Below are 20519 nucleotides of genomic sequence, written 5' to 3'. Positions count from 1 at the left end.
ACACCCCACTCTCCCAATTTTTCCAACTGTGAACATCTTTTATTGGGATGATACATTTGATAAACCAACATTACATTTTTATTAACTAAAGTCTAGTTTACATTAGGCTTCATTCTTCCTCTTATACATTCTGTGGATTTTGCCAAATGCGTAATAACATGTATCCACCATTACAGTATCATCCAGAATAGTTTCACTGCCCTAAAAACCCTCTGGGTTCCCCTTGTTCACCCCTCCCCCCAACCCTGATCATCACTGATCTTTCTTGTTTTGCCTTTTCTAGAATATCACATAGTTGACTCACAGAGTATGTAATTTTTTTGGACTGGCTTCTTTCATTTGCTGTGCATATAAGATTCCTCCATGTCTTTTTTTTTTTTTTTTTTTTTTTTTTTTTTTTTTTGAGACAGTCTCACTCTTACCCAGGCTAGAGTGCAAGGGCACAGTCACAGCTCACTGCAGCCTCAACCTCTAGGGCTCAGGTGATCCTTCCATCTCAGCCTCCCATGCAGCTAAGACTACAGGTGTGCATCACCATGCCTGGTTAATTTTTCCTATTTTTCGTGGAGACAGGATTTTGCCATGTTTCCCAGGCCGGTCTCAAAGTCCTGGGCTCAAGAAATTCTCCCACCTCAGCCTCCCAAAGTGCTGGGATTACAGGTGTGAGCCACTGTGTCTGAACTCCTCCAGGTTTTTTGCAGCCTATTAGCTTTTTAAATAAATGCCCATGTTTATTATAAGATAGAAACATGAAGAATTCCTTAGGAACTTTTTTTTTTTTTTTTTTTTTTTTGAGATGGAGTCTCACCCTGTCACCCACACTGGAGTACAATGGTGCAATATCTGCTCACTGCAGCCTCCACCTCCCGGGTTCAAGTGATTTTCCTGCCTCACCCTCCTGAATAGCTGGGATTACAGCTGTGTGCCACCACACCCGACTCATTTATTTATTTATTTGATGTGTTTTGTTTTTGTTTGGTTTTTTTTTTAAAGATGGGGCCTTGCCCGGTCACCCAGGTCACCCAGGCTGGAGTACAGTGGCACAATCATGGCTCACTGCAAATGCAACCTCCCAAGCTCAATCAGTCCTCCCACCTCAGCCTCCTGAGTAGCTGGGACTATAGGCAGGAACTCCTAGCTCGAATTCCTGAGCTCAAGCCATCTTCCCACCTTGGCCTCTCAAAGTGCTGGGATTACAGGCATGACATACCACATCCGGCCAGCTCATTTCTTTTTATCACTGAATAATGTTGCATTGTATGGATGTACCATAGTTTTATCTAATCCACTGACTGAAGGACATCTTACTTGATTCCAATTTTTGGTAACCATAAATAGAGCTTCTGTAAACATTCATGCCCAGGTTTTGTGTGGGCATTAAGTTTCCAGCTCATCGGAGTAAATGCCAAGGAGTGCAATTGCTGGGCCATGTGGTGAACCTATGGTTAGTTTTGTAGAAACTGCCAGACTGCTTTTACATTCTCACCAGCAATGAAGGGGAGTTCCTGTTCCACATCCTCTCCAGCATTGAGTGTTGTCAGTGTCTTGGGTGTGCTGTGCTTTTATTTATTTATTTATTTTGAAACGGAGTCTCACTGTGTTGCCAGGCTGGAGTGCAGTGGCGCGATCTTGGCTCACTGCAACCTCCGCCTTCCGGGTTCAAGTGATTCTCCTGCCTCAACATCCCAAGTAGCTGGCATTACAGGCACACACCACCATGCCCAGCTAATTTTTAAAAACAATATTTTTAGTAGAGACAGAGTTTCAACATGTTGGCCAGAATGGTCTCAACCTCTTGATCTCATGACCTCGGCCTTCCGAAGTGCTGGGATTATAGGCATGCACCACTGTGCCTGGCCTGTAATGTGCTTTTAAACTCTTTTTAAAGTGGGGCAGATTGGAAAGTGTGCCTTGTTTTCATGGCCCACATGAAGCTTGTTTTGAACTGTTTTATGTTGGCAGTTTGGGATTTTTGAGGCAATATTGCTGAGCTGTCCTGTCATCCTGAATTTGAGCCCTTTATCTGCCACTAACCTTGCCATGTGACTATGAGCAAGGTACCTAGCCTCTCTGTTCTTCAGTTTCTTTATCTGTAAAATGCAGATTATGCCCAGCTCATAGCATGGTGTGAGGAACAAGTGAAGATATGTGTAGATCACTTTTACAGGGTATGTGACACTTGGCAGGTACCAAATCATTATTGCTGGGAGGATCAGTATATTCTTGCCTGTCTACACACACACACACACACACACACACACAGAGAGAGAGAGAGAGAGAGAGAGAGAGAGAGAGAGAAAGAGAGAGTCAGAGAGAAATTGCAGAGATAGTACAAAGAGTTCCCATGTATCTGTACCTAGCTTTCTCTATTATTAACTTCTTACAGTAGTACGGTGTATTTGTTAAAATTAATGAACCATTATTGAGATGCTTTTATTAACCCAAGTCTGTACTTCACTCAGATTTCTTTGGGTTATTCCTAATGTCTTTCCTGTTCCAGGGTCCCATCTGGGACACTGCATTCCACTTTGTCATTGTGTCTCCTTAGGCACTCTCCCTGGCTGGGTCACTTGATGAGTTGCTTTTGATTACATTGAAATTAAATTTTGGTGCAGATAATGAGATCTTTGTCACAGAATTCTTGGGTTAAAATTTAGTCACAATGCCTGGGTGCAGTGGCTCATGTCTGTAATCCCAACATTTTGGGAGGTCGAGGCAGGCTGATCACTGGAGGCCAGGAGTTCGAGACCAGCCTGGGCAACATAGTGAGACCCCCGTCTCTACTAAAAATAGAAAAAAATTTGCCAGGCATGGTGGCACAGACCTGTGATCCCAGCTACTTTGGAGGCTGAGTCATGAGAATTTCTTGAACCCAGAAGGCAGAGGTTTCGGGGAGCTGAGATCGCGTCACTGTACCCCAGCCTGGATGATGAATCCAGTTTCTGTCTCAAAAAAAAAAGGCAAACCTTACTCATAAAATTATTATGGGGCGCCTGGTAGTAGCCCCTGAGCTGGATGTGTAGCAGACTTCCGAGATCTTAACCCGAAGTCTGCCCTACTGTGGCAAAACCTGCTTGTATGCCGGAAAGCAGACCCAAGCTGCTGAAAACCACCTGTATCATATCCTGCCCCGTTTGTCCTCACCCAGCTTCTGGTAAATAATGTCCCTTGAAAAATGCTGGTTGGGCTGACATGGTGGCTTGAGTGATAACACATCTCAGGAATGTGAGGTGGGGTAGGAAATGGAGGCCACTGTGTTTTTTCTGACAGTCCTCTCAAAACTGCTGGTGTCTCGGTGCTGGAAGGGTGTCACCCCTGCATGTTAGCTGAACTGTGTGATTTCTCTGAGTGTTAATAACTCATCGTTTTGGCTTGTCATCACCAAATTAAAACACATGTCAGAGGTTTTGGGTTTCTGGTGCTAAATCCAAGCTGGTTTATTAGCAAACACCCCCTGCCAGACCATGGAGTCTGTGTGCTGGGGCAGAGCCGCTTTCCCTTCGACACTGGCTCTTTTCTAAGAACTGAAAATAAGCTGTAGAGGCAGTGACTTCACTTTTCTTGGAACTGCTTTACATTACCGCCAAAATGCAGCAAACCTTTGGATTGCTGAGTTCTCTAATTCTTTCTGCTGCACATTTTTGTAATGCTCAAGTTTGCCTGACAAATTCTCCTGCATCAGGTGAAGCAGGAGGGGGAAGGAATGACTAAGCATGTGTGAAGTAACTTGAACATTTACTGTGTACCAGACCTGCCAAATTGCTTTACACATATATCTTGCTTCTTTCTGAGGGCGGTCCTACTACGGGGAAATTACTGTCTTCCACTTTTAATATAGGGAGGTTTAGAGAGGTTAGATAAGTCAATTAAGGTAACACAGCTAATAGTGGCAAAGCCAGATTTTGAAACCATGTCTGTCCAACACCAGATTCTGCACTCTTAATCCCTTAACTCTCTTTTGTGTATTTCTGCAAAAGTAAAAAATGAATTGAAATGACTGCTCTGCTTACATTGAAACTATTACACCGAAAATCTGTTCCTTGGCCAAAACACACACACACACACACACACACACACACACACACACAGAATGGCCCTTACTGACTTATACACACATGCCAACTTAGAAGAGTCCCTTCTCTCTTGTCTTTACCGTTTGTCTTCCTTTACTTCCCTCTTTGACTATCATCCTTCCCATTTGACTCTGCCTTAACCCCACTATTCCCATCCCTTTCACCTGAATCCCACCTTTACTTTTCTCCTTTCACAAAGACAAAGACTTTGATTCTGGGGGTAAAAAGAAGAAAGCTCCCAACCCCTACCTGCCTTGCCCTCCCCAGCCATAGGCCATGACTCCATTCAGCTGTGTCTGAGTTCTCATTTCCTCATCGGCTTGTTTGCCACAATCCCCAAGTCTTCTCCAGCTCACAGGCAGGGATGCCTAGAATAATCTCTGTTTAGTTTTCCTCTGTATTGTGGTTTATCCTCTTTCTTGGATGGCTTATGTCCTCCAAGACAAAGCCCTACCATCTGTTTTCCTTTCTTAACGAGATTAGGAAGAGGGAACACAAGAAATGAGGTGCAGGAAGAAACCTTTTCTGCATTTAGATGGTTTATAGTGTGTGTCACACTGCCAGATAGAAGTGAGGCTTGTTAAAAGAGTATTCGGGGCTGCTTACCTGACAATGCTTCCTCTGGGTATCAGAGTCATGACTGTATCAGGCAGGTGAAGTCCATGACCTGTCCATATTCCACAGTGCCCTAGGAGTGGGGGCAGGAGGATGGTTCTTTAACTTCAGATTTCATTAAAACACTGTCTTAGTCCATTTTCACACTGCTATAAAGATGCTACAGGAGACTGGGTAATTTATAAACAAAGGTTTAATTGACTCACAGCTTCACAGGCTTAACAGGAAGCATGGCTAGGAGGCCTCAGGAAACTTACAATCATGGCAGAAGGTGAAGGGGAAGCAGGCACTTACTTCACAAGGTGCAGGAGGTTGTGTGTGTAGAAGGAACTGCCAAACATTTATAAAACCATCAGATCTTGTGAGAACTCACTATCACAAGAACAGCAAAATAAGGAAACCAACCCCATGATTCAGTCACCTCCCATTAGATCCCGCCCTCAACATGTGGGCATTATACTGTGAGATGAGATTTGGGTAGGGACAGAGAGCTGAACCACATATCAAACACCAACAGCATTTTCAAGTAATGATTAAATCAACACTATGAAATAAGAACTAATTTATCCATGCTTATGTATAATAAACAGATGCTATACAATGCTTCTGATATAAATGTCCAATTTTTTCATAATCAAGAATAGCTTTAAAATGTCGCTGGCTAATAGCTAAGAGAATAGTCGATTAGTCTTTGTTCTGCTTGAGTAAATGTCTCTTCTGTAAAACATTATCCAAATTCTGCTTATCTTTGATTTTTAGTGATTCTCAGGCTGTTCCTGTTCCATACTGAGACGTCACCTCTCTGTGTGAGAGCCCCTGTTAGTCAGTAAATGATCTCTATCTGCAACTACTTGAAGTTCAGATTTTAAACAACAAAAGTCATTGTCATAGAATTGCTAATGTTTGTTTTCAATATACTTACCAAGATGCCTGGCACTAAGTATTTGTTGCTCCAAGAATAGTGTCAGGCAAGTAACAGGGGCCTAGTAAATTGAGGTTAAGGGGGAAAAAGAAGCAATTTGTTAGAAGGATGGAGGTGATGTGGGTAGCTTATGGTTCCTAACTGCAAGAAACTCAACTAGCCTCCCAAAGTTATTCTGTCCACCGTCACAGGATCTCTTGTTTCCAATTTTCTCTGGGCAAAGGCTTCATTCTCTCTCTTCTAGGATGGGTCTATCTGCGTATCCCAGCACATGGGAGGATATAGCCACTGCATCAGCCCTAATTGTTCTTCCCTTTCAATTTATACATTCAATAAAGACAGAGTTTGCATTTACCAAATCCACATTTGCAGGAAAATGAATAGATTGACCAGCAGGAATTAGGATTCCGTCAGTCAGACACATCAAGGGAGGGGACCAACATGGGAGCCCATGAGAGAAGGAGGTGAGGAAGGGTCCTCAAAGGAGAAGGGTAGGATGGGGAGAACAACGGCGTCTCTCTCTGGGACAAATGGCTTCACTTCTTTCTGATTCATCTGTCCTGCATGCTTCTGCACTCTTGGGCAGGACAAATAATTTTTTTTTTACCAGACCCCAAAAGGCAAACTGATCAACCACTGGGCTTAATAATAGATATTAGCTCATGTCCCATATATTACCATTAAACATGCTCCTGATAATAGCTGTTCAAAGGTATAGCTGTTTAACAATGGTATCCTCTTGGTTCAGAGATATAGAAGCAAAGAGGGAGACCCAAACCTCTTTGTTCATGAGCCAAGAATAAAAGGAACAATAATTAAGTTAGTTGTATCTTATTCCACCATTCTAGGTTGTAATCTCTTATCAGGATTTAAATCCTATCCAAGGGAAGCTCTCTCTGGCACTGTGGAGGCTGGAAGTCAGTCAACTCACTTTTTAAGAGTTATTTAAATGTGAAATTACAAAAAATAAATATATACCTTAAACATTCTATTTTAACTAAAAACATGTAAATGCATATTCATTTGAAAATCTTTTGATGTAGCCCTGAGGCCTTTTCTTTGAATGCAGAATCATTGTTTGGTATTTTGCTCCACATTGCTTGTCTAAACCACATTTATTTTTTCTGATCTCCAGATACTGTTTATTTAAAGTGGAATGAATATTTAAAAACTCATAAAACAGAGTACAAAACACTAGATGTTCACCAATTGTTCTCTTTCAAGAACATTTTTTAGTGATTTGTCTTTATTGACTCTTTCTAAAATATTCAGTATGGTTGTCATAGAAACAATCATTCCTTTTCTTTTGTCTTCATATTTCACTGGTAAACATAATTATTAATTAAAATATGTAAATAGAGTGACAAGTGCAATTGTTATGAACATGTATGAGAACTAGCCCCACAGTCTCTCAGTAAGGATGCAGTTCAGCTGAGGGGAGTTTTGCAGCGTGCACAGGAGCAGCATCTTCTCGAACTTGGGTGTGCCTCAGAATCACCTGGAAGGCTTGTGAAAACACAGGTTGTGGTGTTTTAGCAATTCCAGGAGGTCTGGGTTAAGCAAATCCAGGAGGCCTGAGAATTTGCATTTCTATTAACTTATTGGGGCTGCTGATACTTCCAGTCTGGGGGCCATAATCTGAGAACCACAGTTATAGTGAGTGACCCAGTAGCCATGAGCATTCAACAGGTCATGGTAACAGTTTGGATGCTTTCCAGAGTGATTGACGAATGCTGATTATATGAAGTTTGCTATGAGAGCTTGCCCTGTGATTCTCCTCTATCAATCTCTCATATTGCTTATCCAGATGCTCCATGTTTAGCTGTTGAGGCTCAGTCACCCTGGGCTTTGGTTCCATCTGGCAGTAAATGACCATGTGCTCTGAGCTGGCTATTTACTTTTAATGAAACCAAGTTTACTTATCTGTAGAAAATGGGATGATATTTTTTTTTTACTGGACAAAGGACCTTGTTACTCACTGCATAGCAGGCAACAGGAGAATCAGCTTGTTTGTGTTGATTTTCCTTGCCACCACGTCCCACAGGGTGATGCAATATGGGCCATATGAATGATATGCACACAGTGGGCTTGTGTTGTAGCTAAGGAACACTGAGCCTTGGGAATCCATTGCTTTATGGCAAGCACTAAATAAGCCTACTCTTGGTGTGAAGGAAGACTGTACCTTATCTCTCAAATTTACCAGCATATAAGATAACCCTGAGAAACTGCCCCTGTAACAGAGCAATCAGTCTTGCAGTCTTGCCACATCCAGAAGAGGAGTGCCAGGGGCCCAAGGAGGACTGATTGTTCTAGCACTGTGCACTTGTACAAAGTGCAGAATTACTGTATCCAAGCATATTCCCATTTTACAACTTGATATCCATTACCAAATTGCCCTTAAAAAACTTTTACCAGCCGGGCGCGGTGGCTCAAGCCTGTAATCCCAGCACTTTGGGAGGCTGAGGCGGGTGGATCACGAGGTCAAGAGATCGAGACCATCCTGGTCAATATGGTGAAACCCTGTCTCTACTAAAAAAAATACAAAAAAGTAGCTGGGCATGGTGGCACATGCCTGTAATCCGAGCTACTCAGGAGGCTGAGGCAGGAGAATTGCCTGAACCCAGGAGGCGGAGGTTGCGGTGAGCCAAGATCGCGCCATTGCACTCCAGCCTGGGTAACAAGAGTGAAACTCCGTCTCAAAAAAAAAAAAAACTTTTACCAAGTTACATTCCCAGCAAGGACCTATTTCCCTATGTTCTTACTATGCTGAGTTTTACCAACCTTTTAATCTTTGCTAACTTTATACGTCAAAGGCAAATTCTTGTTTCACTTGTGTCTCTATGATCAATAGTGAAATTGGACATCTTTTTCACACTCATTAGTCATTTATATTTTCCCTGTTGTAAATGGCATATGCTGATTTTCTCAAAACTAGTTGGCTTGGCTCTTCTTCTTGGACCCAGGAAGAATGCAGCCTAGAACTGATCTTATGTGCTGACTATCTATTTATTATGAGCAAGGCTCTGGTCTCTGTCCTTGAGCTTCCCCACAGTAGCTCGGAAAATGAACCATGCTCAAGTAAAGGGGATCTTACAATGCCAGCCTATGAATGCTAAGGGCCAAATCTATGACACAATCATTTATTCAGTCAACCATCACAGAGCCCCTGCCAGTACCAGGCATTTCTCCAGGCATTGGAGATAAAAGGACCAGACATATTTCTGCTCCTAAGGCACTCACTGTCTGGTAAAGAAGCAAGTAGAACATAGTGTGAGGAGGAGCTATGATCATGGGAGTGTACATGGGGTGCTATGACAGCATATCAGGTGATGATAATTTTTATCTTTTCTATTTATGTAACTTTGTGAATAATGATAATATTACATAAAATAATATAAAGCTCAAAAAATTATGTTACCATTAGGCATGGCATGATACTATGAGAGGATTGTAGTTTTGGGAATCAAACATACAGGAGTTGGTATCTCATTTCAGCCACTTTCTAACTGTGATTTTGAGGAAGTTTCTTAATAATATCTTCTTTGGGAGGATCCAAGATGGCCGAATAGGAACAGCTCCAGAGTGCAGTTCCCAGCAAGAACAACACAGAGGGTGAGTGCGCACTGCATTTCCAAACAAATTTTCACTGCCCACAGACCAGGAGATTCCCAGGCCAAAAAGCGCCACTAGTTTTCAGCACAACAGTTTCAGCTGGTGCTGGGTTGGCACACAGAAACTCACACAAATGTGGGTGGCTGTTTCAACTGGTGCCTGAAGTGCCTGGGAGAGAGAACCACCCATTCAACTGATAGGGAGGGGGCAGAGACAGGGAGCCAGGCGATTTGGCTCAGCGGGCACCACCCCCACAAAACAAGCAATCTGAAATGCTCTGGATTGAGAGTTTTGAAGCAAGCACAGCTGGACCCAGGACTGTCCAGTTCAGTGGGGGGAAGAGTGACCACTACTACCGAGGCAGTCCACCACTACTGAGGGAGTTCACACAGCAGTTGGGCAGAGTGCAGCAGCTCAGCAGCGCTTCTGTTGGCAGACTGTGACTATACTACTACATGTGGGGCAGGACATCTATGAAAAAAGGCAACAGCATGACAGAAACTTATAAATAAAGACGACCTTCCTAGGACAGAGCACCTGGGAAAAGAGGCGGTTATGAGTTCCACAGCAGCAGACCTAAAAGTACCTGCCCAGCAGCTCTGGGCGGAACAACAGAGCTCCCAGCACAGCACTTAAGATCCTATAAGGGACAGATTGTCTCCTCAAGCAGCTCCCTGACCCCTGTATACCCAAAGAGACATCTCATAAAGGAGAGCTCAGGCCAACATCTGGCCGGTATGCTTCTGGGACAAAGGTAACAGAAGAAGAAACCAGCAGCAACCCTTACTGTTCTGCAGCCCTCACAGGTGATCCCCAGGCAAGCAGGGTCTGGAGTGGACCTCCAGCAGTCCTGCAGCAGAGAGGCCTGACTGTTAGAAGGAAAACTAAGAAACAGAAATAATTTCATCATCAACAAAAAGAACATCCACTCAGAGAACCCATCTGAAAGTCACCAACTACAAAGACCACAGGTAGATAAAGCGACTAAGATGGGAAAAAACCAGTGCAAAAAGGATGAAAACACCAAAAACCAGAACACCTCTCCTCCTCCAAAGGATCACAACTCCGCACTAGCTAGGGATCAAAAATGGATGGAGAATAAATCTGATGAATTGACAGGAAGAGGCTTCAGAAGGTGAGTAATAACAAACTTCTCAGAGCTAAAAGAACTTGTGTTAACCCAATGCAAAGAAACTAAGAACCTTGAAAAAAGATTAGATGAGATGCTAACTAGAATAAAGAGCTTAGAGAAGAATATAAATGACTTGATGGAGCTGAAAAACACAGCACGAGAACTTCACGAAGCATACACAAGTTTCAATAGCCAAATTGACCAAGCAGAAGAAAAAATATCAGAGATTGAAAGACAACTGAATGAAATAAAATCAGAAGGCAAGAATAGAGAAAAAAGAGTGAAAAGAAATGAAGAAACCCTTCAAGAAATATGGGATTATGTGAAAAGACCTAATCTACATTTGATAGGTATACCTGAATGTGATGGAGAGAATCAATCCACGATGGAAAACACTCTTCAGGATAATATCCAGGAGAACTTCCCCAACCTAGCAAGCCAGGCCACCATTCAAGTCCAGGAAAATACAGAGAACTACACAAAGATATTCCTCAAGAAGAACAACCTCAAGGCACATAATCATCAGATTCACCAGGGTTGCAATGAAGGAAAAAATGCTAAGGGCAGCCAGAGAGAAAGGTCGGGTCACCCACAGAGGGAAACCAATCAGACTCACAGTGGATCTCTCTGCAGAAACTCTACAAGCCAGAAGAGAGTGGAGGCCAATATTCAACATCCTTCAGGAAAAGAACAGTCAACCTAGAATTTTATATCGAGCCAAACTAAGCTTCATAAGTGAAGGAGAAATAAAATCCTTTATAAACAAGCAATTGCTGAGAGATTTCATCACCAGCAGGCCTACCTTACAAGAGCTCCAGAAAGAAGCACTAAACATAGAAAGAAATAACCAGTACCAGCTACTCCAAAAACATACCAAATGGTAAAGATCATCGACACAATGAAAAAAACGCATAAACTAATGGGTAAAACATCCAGCTAGCATCAAAATAGCAGGATCACATTCACACATAACAATATTAACCTTAAATGTAAATGGGCTAAATGCCCCAATCAAAAGACACAGGCTGGCAAATTGGATAAACAGTCAAGACCCATCAGTGTGCTGTATTCAGGAAACTAATCTCACGTGCAAGGACACACATAGGTTCAAAATAAAGGCATGGAGAAAGACTTATAATGCAAATGGAGAGCAAATAAAAGCAGGAGTTGCAATCCTAGTCTCTGATAAAATGGACTTTAAACCAACAAAGATCAAAAGAGACAAAGAAGGGTATTACATAATAGTAAAAGGATCAATGCATCAAGAAGAGCTAATGATCCTAAATATATATGCACCTAATACAGGAGCACCCAGGTACATAAAGCAAGTTCTTAACAACCTACAGAGAGACTTAGACTCCCACGCAATAGTAGTGGGAGACTTTAACACTCCACTGTCAATATTAGACAGATCAATGAGACAAAAAATTAACAAGAATATCCGGGACTTGAAATCAGATCTGGACCAAGCAGACCTAATAGACATTACAGAAATCTCCACCCCAAATTCACATAATATACATTCTTCTCAGCACCAAATTGCATCTACTCTAAAATTGACTGCAAAATTGGAAGTAAATCACTCCTCAGCAAATGCAAAACAAAGGAAATCACACAAACAGTCTCTCAGACCAGAGCAAAATCAAATTAGAACTCAGAATTAAGAAACTAATTCAGAACTGCACAGCTTCAAGGAAACTGAACAACTGGCTCCTGAATGTTGAATGGATAAACAATGAAATGTAGGCAGAAATAAAGATGTTCTTTGAAGACACAACATACCAGAATCTCTGGGACACACTTAAAGCAGTGTTTAGAGAGAAATTTATAGCAATAAATGCCCACATGAGAAGCAAGGAAACATCTAAAATTGATGCCCTATTGTCAAAATTGAAAGAGCTAGAGGAGCAAGATCAAAAAACTAAAAAGCTAGCAGAAGACAAAACTAAGATCAGAGCAGAACTGAAGGAGACAGAGACACATAAAGCCCTTCAAAAAAATTAATAAAACCTGGAGCTGTTTTTTGAAAAGATCTACAAAATAGACTGCTAGCTAGATCAATAAAAAAAGAAAAGGGAAAATAATCAAATAGACACAATGAAGAATGATAAAGGGGATATCATCACTGATTCCACAGAAAGACAAACTACACACGGAGATTACTACAAACAACTTTATGCATATAAACCAGTAAACCTGGAAGAAATGGATAAATTCCTGCACACTTGCACCCTCCCAAGCCTAAACCAGGAAGAAGTTGAAATCTTGAGTAGATCAATAAAAAGGGCTGAAGTTGAGGTAGCAATTAATAGCCTATCAACCAAAAAAAGTCCATGTCCAGACAGGTTCACATCTGAATTCTACCAGACATACAAAGAGGAGCTGGTACCATTAATTCTAAAACTATTCCAAACAATACAAAAAGAGGGAATCCTTCCCAAATCATTTTATGAGACCAACATCATCCTGATATCAAAACCCAGCAGAGACTCAACTTGAGGCCAATATCCATGATGAACATAGATGCAAAAATCTTCAATAAAATACTGACAAACTGACTGCAACAGCACACCAAAAAGCTTATCCATCCCAATCAAGTAGGCTTCATTCCAGGGATACAGGGCTGGTTCAACATATGCAAGTCCATAAATGTAATCCATCACATAAACAGAACAAAAGACAAAAACCACATAATCATCTCAATAGATGCAGAGAAGGCATTCAACAAAATTAAACAGCCCTTTATGCTAACAACTCTCAATAAACTAGGTATCGAAGGAACGTATCTCAAAACAATAAAAGCTATTTACAACAAACCTACAGCCAATATCATCTGAATGGGCAAAAACTGGAAGCATTCCCTTTGAAATCTGGCACTAGACAAGGTTGCCCTCTCTCACCACTCCTGTTCAATATAGTATTGGAAGTTCTAACCAGAGCAATTAGGCCAGAAAAAAAACAAAGCATATTCAATTAGGAAAAGAGGAAGTAAAATTGTCTCTATTTGCAGATGACGTGAGTGCATATTCAGAAAACCCTATCATCTCAGCCCAAAAGCTCATGAAACTGATAAGCAACTTCGGCAAAGTCTCAGGATACAAAATCAACGTGCAGAAATCACAAGCATTTCTATATATCAATAACAGACTAACAGAGAGCCAAATCGTGAGCGAACACTCCCATTCACAATTGTTACAAAGAGAATAAAAAACCTAGGAATACAACTAACAAAGGATGTAAAAGACCTCTTCAAGGAGAACTACAAACCACTGCTCAACGAAATAAGAGAGGACACAAACAGATGGAGAAATATTCCATGCACATGGTTAGGACGAAACAATATCATGAAAATGGTGCTATCCCCATCAAGCTACAAATGACCTTCTTCACAGAACTGGAAAAAACAACCTTAAACGTCATATGGAACCAAAAGAGAGTCCACATAGCCAAGACAATCCTAAGCAAAAAGAACAAAGCTGGAGGCATCATTCTATCTGATTTCAAACTATACTACAAGGCTACAGTAATCAAAGGAGCATGATACTAGTACCAAAACAGAGATACAGACAAACGGAACAGAACAGAGGCCCTGGAGGCAATGCCACACATCTACGATCATCTAATCTTTGACAAATCTGACAAAAACAAGCAATGGGGAAAGGATTCCCTGTTTAATAAATGAAGTTGGGAAAACAGGCTAGCAGTGTGCAGAAAGCAGAGACTGGATGCCTTCCTGACACCTTACACTAAAACTAACTTCAGATGGATTAAAGACTTAAAAACAAGAACTAATACCATAAAAACCTAGAAGAAAATCTAGGCAAAACCATTTAGGACATAGGCATAGGCAAGGACTTCGTGACTAAAACACCAAAAGCGTTGGCAACAAAAGCCAAAACAGACAAATGGGACCTAATTAAACTCCAGAGCTTCTGTACAGCAAAAGAAACGATCATTGGAGTGAACCAGCAACCAACAGAATGGGAAAAAAAATTTGCAATCTACTCATGTGACAAAGGGCTAATATCCAGAATCTACAAAGAACTAAAACAGATTTACAAGAAAAAAATGAACAAACCCATCCAAAAGTGGGCAAAGGATATGAACAGACACTTTTCAAAAGAAGACATATATGAGGCCAACAAACATATGAAAAATGCTTATCATCACTGATGATTAGAGAAATACACATCAAAACCACATTGAGATACCACCTCATGCCAATTAGAATGGTGATCATTAAAAAATCAGGAGACAACAGATGCTGGAGAGGATGTGGAGAAATAGGAACACTTTTACACCATTGGTGGGAGTGTAAACTAATTCAACCTTTGTGGAAGACAGTGTGGTGCTACCTCAAGGACCTAGAAATAGAAATTCCATAGTATATACCCAAAGGATTATAAATCATTCTGTTATAAAGACACATGCATACACATGTTCATAGCGGCACTGTTTACAATAGCAAAGACCTGGAACCAACCCAAATGTCCATCAACAATAGACTGGACAAGGAAAATGTGGCATATATACACCATGGAATACCATGCAGCCATAAAAAATGATGAGTTTGTGTCCTTTGTAGGGATATGGATGAATCTGGAAACCATCATTCTCAGCAAACTGACACAAGAACAGAAAATCAAACACCACATGTTCTCACTCATAGGCAGGTATTGAACAATGAAAACAGATGGACGTAGGGAGGGGAGCATCACACACTGAGGTCTGTTGGAGGGGCCAAGGGAGGGACAGCAGGGGAGTGGGGAGGTCAGGGAGGGATAATATGGGGAGAAATGCCAGATGCAGATGACGGGGGGATAGAGGCAGCAAAGCACACTGCCATGCATGTACCTATGCAACAATCCTCATGGTCTGCACATGTACCCCAGAACCTAAAGTACAATTTAAAAAAAATAAAAAAAAATATATTGTCTTCATGGGGTCACAATGAATCACAAATATAATATAAATAAAGTTCAATCTATTTGCAGGGCCTGGAGATATAAAGATCATATTTGTAAATATTTAAAAGTTTAAATCAGGTTAGTTATAGATCGAATGCAATTGTTATCAAAATTTTAGTTGCCTTCTTTGCAGAAATTAACAAATGGATTCTACATTTCATACGGATATGTAAAGAACTTCAAATAGCCAAAATAATCTTGAGAAACAAAAACAGTTGGAGGATTCACACTTACCAATTTCAAAACTCACTACACAACTACGGTTGTGTAGTAATCAAGACAGTATCTGATACTGGCAGAAGAATAGACTTACAAGTCAATGGACTGGAACTGAGAGGCCAAAAACACTACATTTACAGCCAATTGTGCTACGATGATTCTTAGCACATCAGGGGAAGATTAGACTTTTAAATAAATGCTACTGGTACAACTAGAGGAAGCTGAGACCCCCTTCCTCACACAAATGAAAATGAACTAAAAATGAACTATAGATCTAAACATAAGAGCTTACACTCATGAGAAAGCACAGGTGTACATTTTCGTGACTTTGATTAAGAAATGGTTTCTTAAATATGACACCAAAAGCACAAAACAACCAAAGAAAATATAAATAAATTAGACTTCAAAATTAGAAGTTCTTGTGCTTCAAAGGACACTATAACAAAAGTATAAAATCAACCCACTGAATGTGAGAACGGATTTGCAAATCATACATTTGAGAATGAGATGTATTGTCAGAGATGTCAATAATAAATCAAATAAGCTGTCTCTCGAGTGGAGCCTTCCGAGAGCTGGTGCGCCTGTCCCGCGAACATCCTCCTGCCCTCAATCATGGCTTGTGGTCTTGAGGACAGCAACCTGAATCTCAAACCTGGGGAGTGCCTCCAAGTGCGGGGCGAGGTGGCCCCTGACGCTAAGAGCTTCGTGCCGAACCTGGACAAAGACAGCAACAACTTGTACCTATGCTTCAACCCTTGCTTCAACGCCCACGGGGACGCCAACACCACCGTGTGCAGCAGCAAGGACGGTGGTGCCTGTGGGGCTGAGCAGTGGAAGGCTGCCTTTCCCCTTCAGCATGGGAGTGTCGCAGAGGTGTTTATCAGCTTCGACCAGGCAGACATGACCATCAAGCTGCCAGATGGATACGAATTCAAGTTCCCCAACCGCCTCAACCTGGAGGCCATCAACTATGTGGCAGCTGACAGTGACTTCAAGATCAAATGTGTGGCCTTTGACTGAAACCAGCTAGCCCATGGCCCCCAATAAAGGCCGCTGCTCCCTCTGAACCAAAAATAAATAAATAAATAAATAAATAAATAAATAAATAAATAAAGCAACTGTTAATGTTCCATTCTCTTGACAGAAATAACTTCATAAAGATTTGTATTAAGTGTGGTTTTATGTGATTGAAAGTTGATAAAACATTAAACAACAAAATTTAATATTTATTGATGCATGAAAGACATAATTCAGAAAATATATTTATTTCCAAAATTTATTTTTTGTTGCTGTCCTTTCAGCAAAATCATTAATTTTGCTGTTAAATTATGTGCATAATTTATCTTCTGTTGAAAGTAATAATTCTGAAGGATAAAATTTAGTTGTATTACAATGTACAAAATGTGAATATATTCTAATGAGAAATGTAAATTAAAATACATGCAAAAATCAAAATAATTTAATTATTGTCATGTTTTAAGAAGTTTCCTTTTAAATATTTAAAACTATGTACCAGAATTTCAAGCCAAATAGAATGTACCATATAGTCAATAAATAACAAAAATATAAATCAAAAGTATTTAAAGTAAAATTTTTAATTTAATTTTTGAAAATGTAATTAACTATCATCAAATGTTGTTAGAAAAGCAGAACTATTTGTATTTTAGCATCTAATATCTATCTAGCTGCCAATATAAACCATCATTAAGGGACATTACAGTTTAAGCCTAAATACATACAACTCTAAGAGAATATGAATTGTTTAATATTGCAAAATATTTCTCAGTTGATCTTTATGCAGTGCAACATTGTGAGTTTCCTGTTTCACTAGTATCTCTGGAATTGGAGACTGAAAGATAATGAGAAGGAAGAATACGGATGCTGTTTGACCTTACTAGGAAAGAATACTTCCGCATAAATGAATCTATTTTAGTCATGCTAAGAAGACAGAGTGAAAAGTTAATACATTTGTTTTTGTTTTTAAACTGTTTCTACTGCTTAAATACTCCTGTATTTTGAAGCAGTATGTTTCTCTGATGTAAGCCACAGTACAAACCACAAACCTTCAAATTTATGGACACAGTGACTTTTTCTTTCAAGGACATAGGAGAAGAGAGGTGGAGAATTTCCCTAGGACCAGAATGACCCTGAAGGCTGACTGATAAATGAATTGCGTGTGTGTGTTTATGATATGCAGAGCCCTCTACTGTGCAGATCCCAGGGCAGTGGCTCCTCTAGCCCAGGTCTAAAGGTGGTCCTATAAGGCATGACACTTGGCATAGGAGAGGTAATGAACATTTTCACTCTTTATCTTATTTGATTATCAGAGGGTTGGACAGTGCAGACTTTCATCGTCTTGAAACACCCTTTCCTTATCTTTTGTTACACCACCCTTTCTGACTTTCTTCTCAGCTCCTCAGCTGCTTTTTCTCAGTGTCCTTTGCAAGACCATCTCCTCAACCCAATATCAAGCACAATGGGGCTCAATTATAGGCCCTGTACACCCACAGCTTTAAATATTGTCTACCTGCCATCGATGACTACTCAGCATCTACATTTAGGCATATTTAAGGAAGCTCAACTTTTAACATCATCAAGATCAATTCGTATTTTGCTGGACATTTTTCTATTGCCCTTCTAGATCACTCTTCATTCCTTTCCATCCTGATGTGTATCCTGAGATGGTATCCTGTAGGTGAGTTCTACCTTAACAGACTCCCTTGTTAATTAATTTCCTTTGTATTTGTATTTGGGTTTGAAGATCCCTGGTAGAAAATCTAAGGGAGGGTATAAAGTAAGGTAGAGGCTTCTTTCCCTGGCAGTTGCCAGGGCTAGGGTAGGGACAAGGGGGTTAGGAAGGGTGGGGAGGGATAACATGGGGAGAAATGCCAGATACAGTATGCACCTATGCAACAACCCTGCATAACCTGCACGTGTACCCCAGAACCTAAAGTAAAATAAAATTAAAAAAAAAAAAAAAACGTAAGGCAGAGAGAGGTATGTGTTCCCTTAGCTACCTCCATCCAAGATTGCCTAGGCCTGGGGGCAGAACCTCTTGCCCAAAGATTTCATCTCCTATTATGTGACTTCCTAAACTAGGTTCCTGTAACTGCTCCTTCTCTTTGCCTTTTGGAAATTCCACTATCTACAGTATCAGAGTATTGTACTATTTCTCATGGTTTGCCCTATGCTGATTGAACTTTTATAAACAGTCCCTTCAAATTACCCAATTTGACCGCACCGTAATTTTTCCACTGGGACCTTAATTGGTGCAGTAATTGATACTGTGACTTGTCCCAGAAAACAAAGTGGCCCTTCTAGCCCAGGTCTAATGGTGGTCCTGTAAAGCCTGACACATGGCAGAGGAGAGTTAATGAACTTAAAATCCTGGATTGAATTGTGCAATACTTGACATACAGTAGCATCAGAATTACTCAAAAACTGTCACGGGTGATGACACAGGAGGGCAAGGTTTTGGGAAATCAAGTAGCTGTGGAACTTGATTGCTACAAGTTCTATGGATCTTAGGAACTATAGTATCTTCTGGGTTGTTCTAATAGCTCTAGTAAGAATAAGCAGGGGTAAGGAGGAATGAAACTGCCAGATAACAATTTACGCGGAGAATCAGAAAGCCCTGATGGCAATTTTAAAAGCACATCTTATTTCCTATAATTGCAGGAGGAGGTAGGTGAGGACTAAGCTTAGGATCTGATTATAAGGATTGCAACATTAATTAAATGCTCAAGTTCACAAGGCCTATTACATTAAAATAGAGGCACTTATGGAGAATGAGTACAACCCTGTCTCCTGAGTCATAGAATGAGTCATACTACAACAAATAAAGTATGACAATGCGTTCACATCACTGGAATTCATTAGTCTCGCCATGTGCTCCATCTCCAAGAAGGAGCCGGATCAACAGAAGAGCAGTATAGCCTGCTGACCACACAATTTTGGCATCAGCTGAAAGAGAGCACCTTCAAGGTTAGGGGGCTACCATGCAGGATATGGCAAATCCCTTAAATGAGCAACAACTTCCTCCATATCTTTCTCTATAGATAGAATGAATGGATCTGGGGACCAAGCAAACCTGTGACATTTGCAAAAATGTATAATGTACAAGACTATAAAACAAGGCTTAAGAAATTCCTAAGAATGGATGCCATACAGCTTGTTCTCCAAAAAGAATGCAGTAAAATTAGAAACTAACAACAGAAAGAGATTAGAAACCCTACGTTCTGAAACGTTAAAAAACACTGCAAAAATATTCATGGCAAGAGAAAAAATAAAAAATATAGTGTTTGAATGGAAGTAGTAAAATTGTCATTATTTGCAGATGACATGAATTGAAAAAGAAAATGAACCTTGATACTTTTGTCATACTATATACAAAAATCAGTATAAAATAGATACAAACTTGAATGTAATGGGAAAACAGTGAAGCTTTTAAAAAATACATAAGAGAATATCTTCATGGCCTTGACATAAGTAAACATTTCTTAAACAGGACACTAAAAGCACTGCCGGTGAGAGAGAGAAAAACATACTTAATTGAAGTATAAACTTTTGTTAATAAAAAGAGATTATTTAGAAAGTGAAAAGGCAAGCTACTGACTGAGAGAAGAAATTCACAACATACGTATCTGTTAAAAGATACATGCAGAATATATAAACTCTTATAACTCAATTATGAAAAGATAATGCAATTTAGAAATGAGAAAAAGGTTTGAATTAATATTTCCTAAAAGAAGATATGCAAAAGGACAATTAGCATATAAAAAGGAGTTCAAAATTATAGTCAGCAGGTAAATGCAAAATAAAATGGCATTAAGGTACTACACTTCACACCAAAATAAGTAAAATTTAGGAAAAAAACAAACTGACTATACCAAGTATGCTGGAACATGGAATGACTAACTTTCACACATATACTTGTGGGAGTGTAAGTTGGTAAAAACCACTATAAAAAACAATTTGGA

General features: G+C 40.2%; 1 long non-coding RNA gene and 1 pseudogene across 1 annotated transcript in view; one reads left to right on the top strand and one right to left on the bottom strand.

Moving 5' to 3' along the window:
* The window catches only part of LOC141582884 (uncharacterized), a 154282-nt gene that overhangs the window by 113782 nt on the left and 19981 nt on the right, over window positions 1–20519 (bottom strand). Inside the window, exon 5 of the long non-coding RNA XR_012515795.1 lies at window positions 5611–5671. This is a non-coding gene — a long non-coding RNA (uncharacterized LOC141582884). The remainder of the gene's footprint in view (window positions 1–5610; window positions 5672–20519) is intronic.
* Window positions 16099–16591, top strand: LOC101043474 (galectin-1 pseudogene; annotated as a pseudogene).

The sequence above is a fragment of the Saimiri boliviensis genome, chromosome 1 (genome assembly GCF_048565385.1).
Source record: "Saimiri boliviensis isolate mSaiBol1 chromosome 1, mSaiBol1.pri, whole genome shotgun sequence".
In the NCBI taxonomy this organism is placed as follows: Eukaryota; Metazoa; Chordata; class Mammalia; order Primates; family Cebidae; genus Saimiri; species Saimiri boliviensis.
The sequence above is the reverse complement of the archived record's forward strand: the minus strand, read 5'-3'. Positions and strand labels throughout refer to the sequence as shown.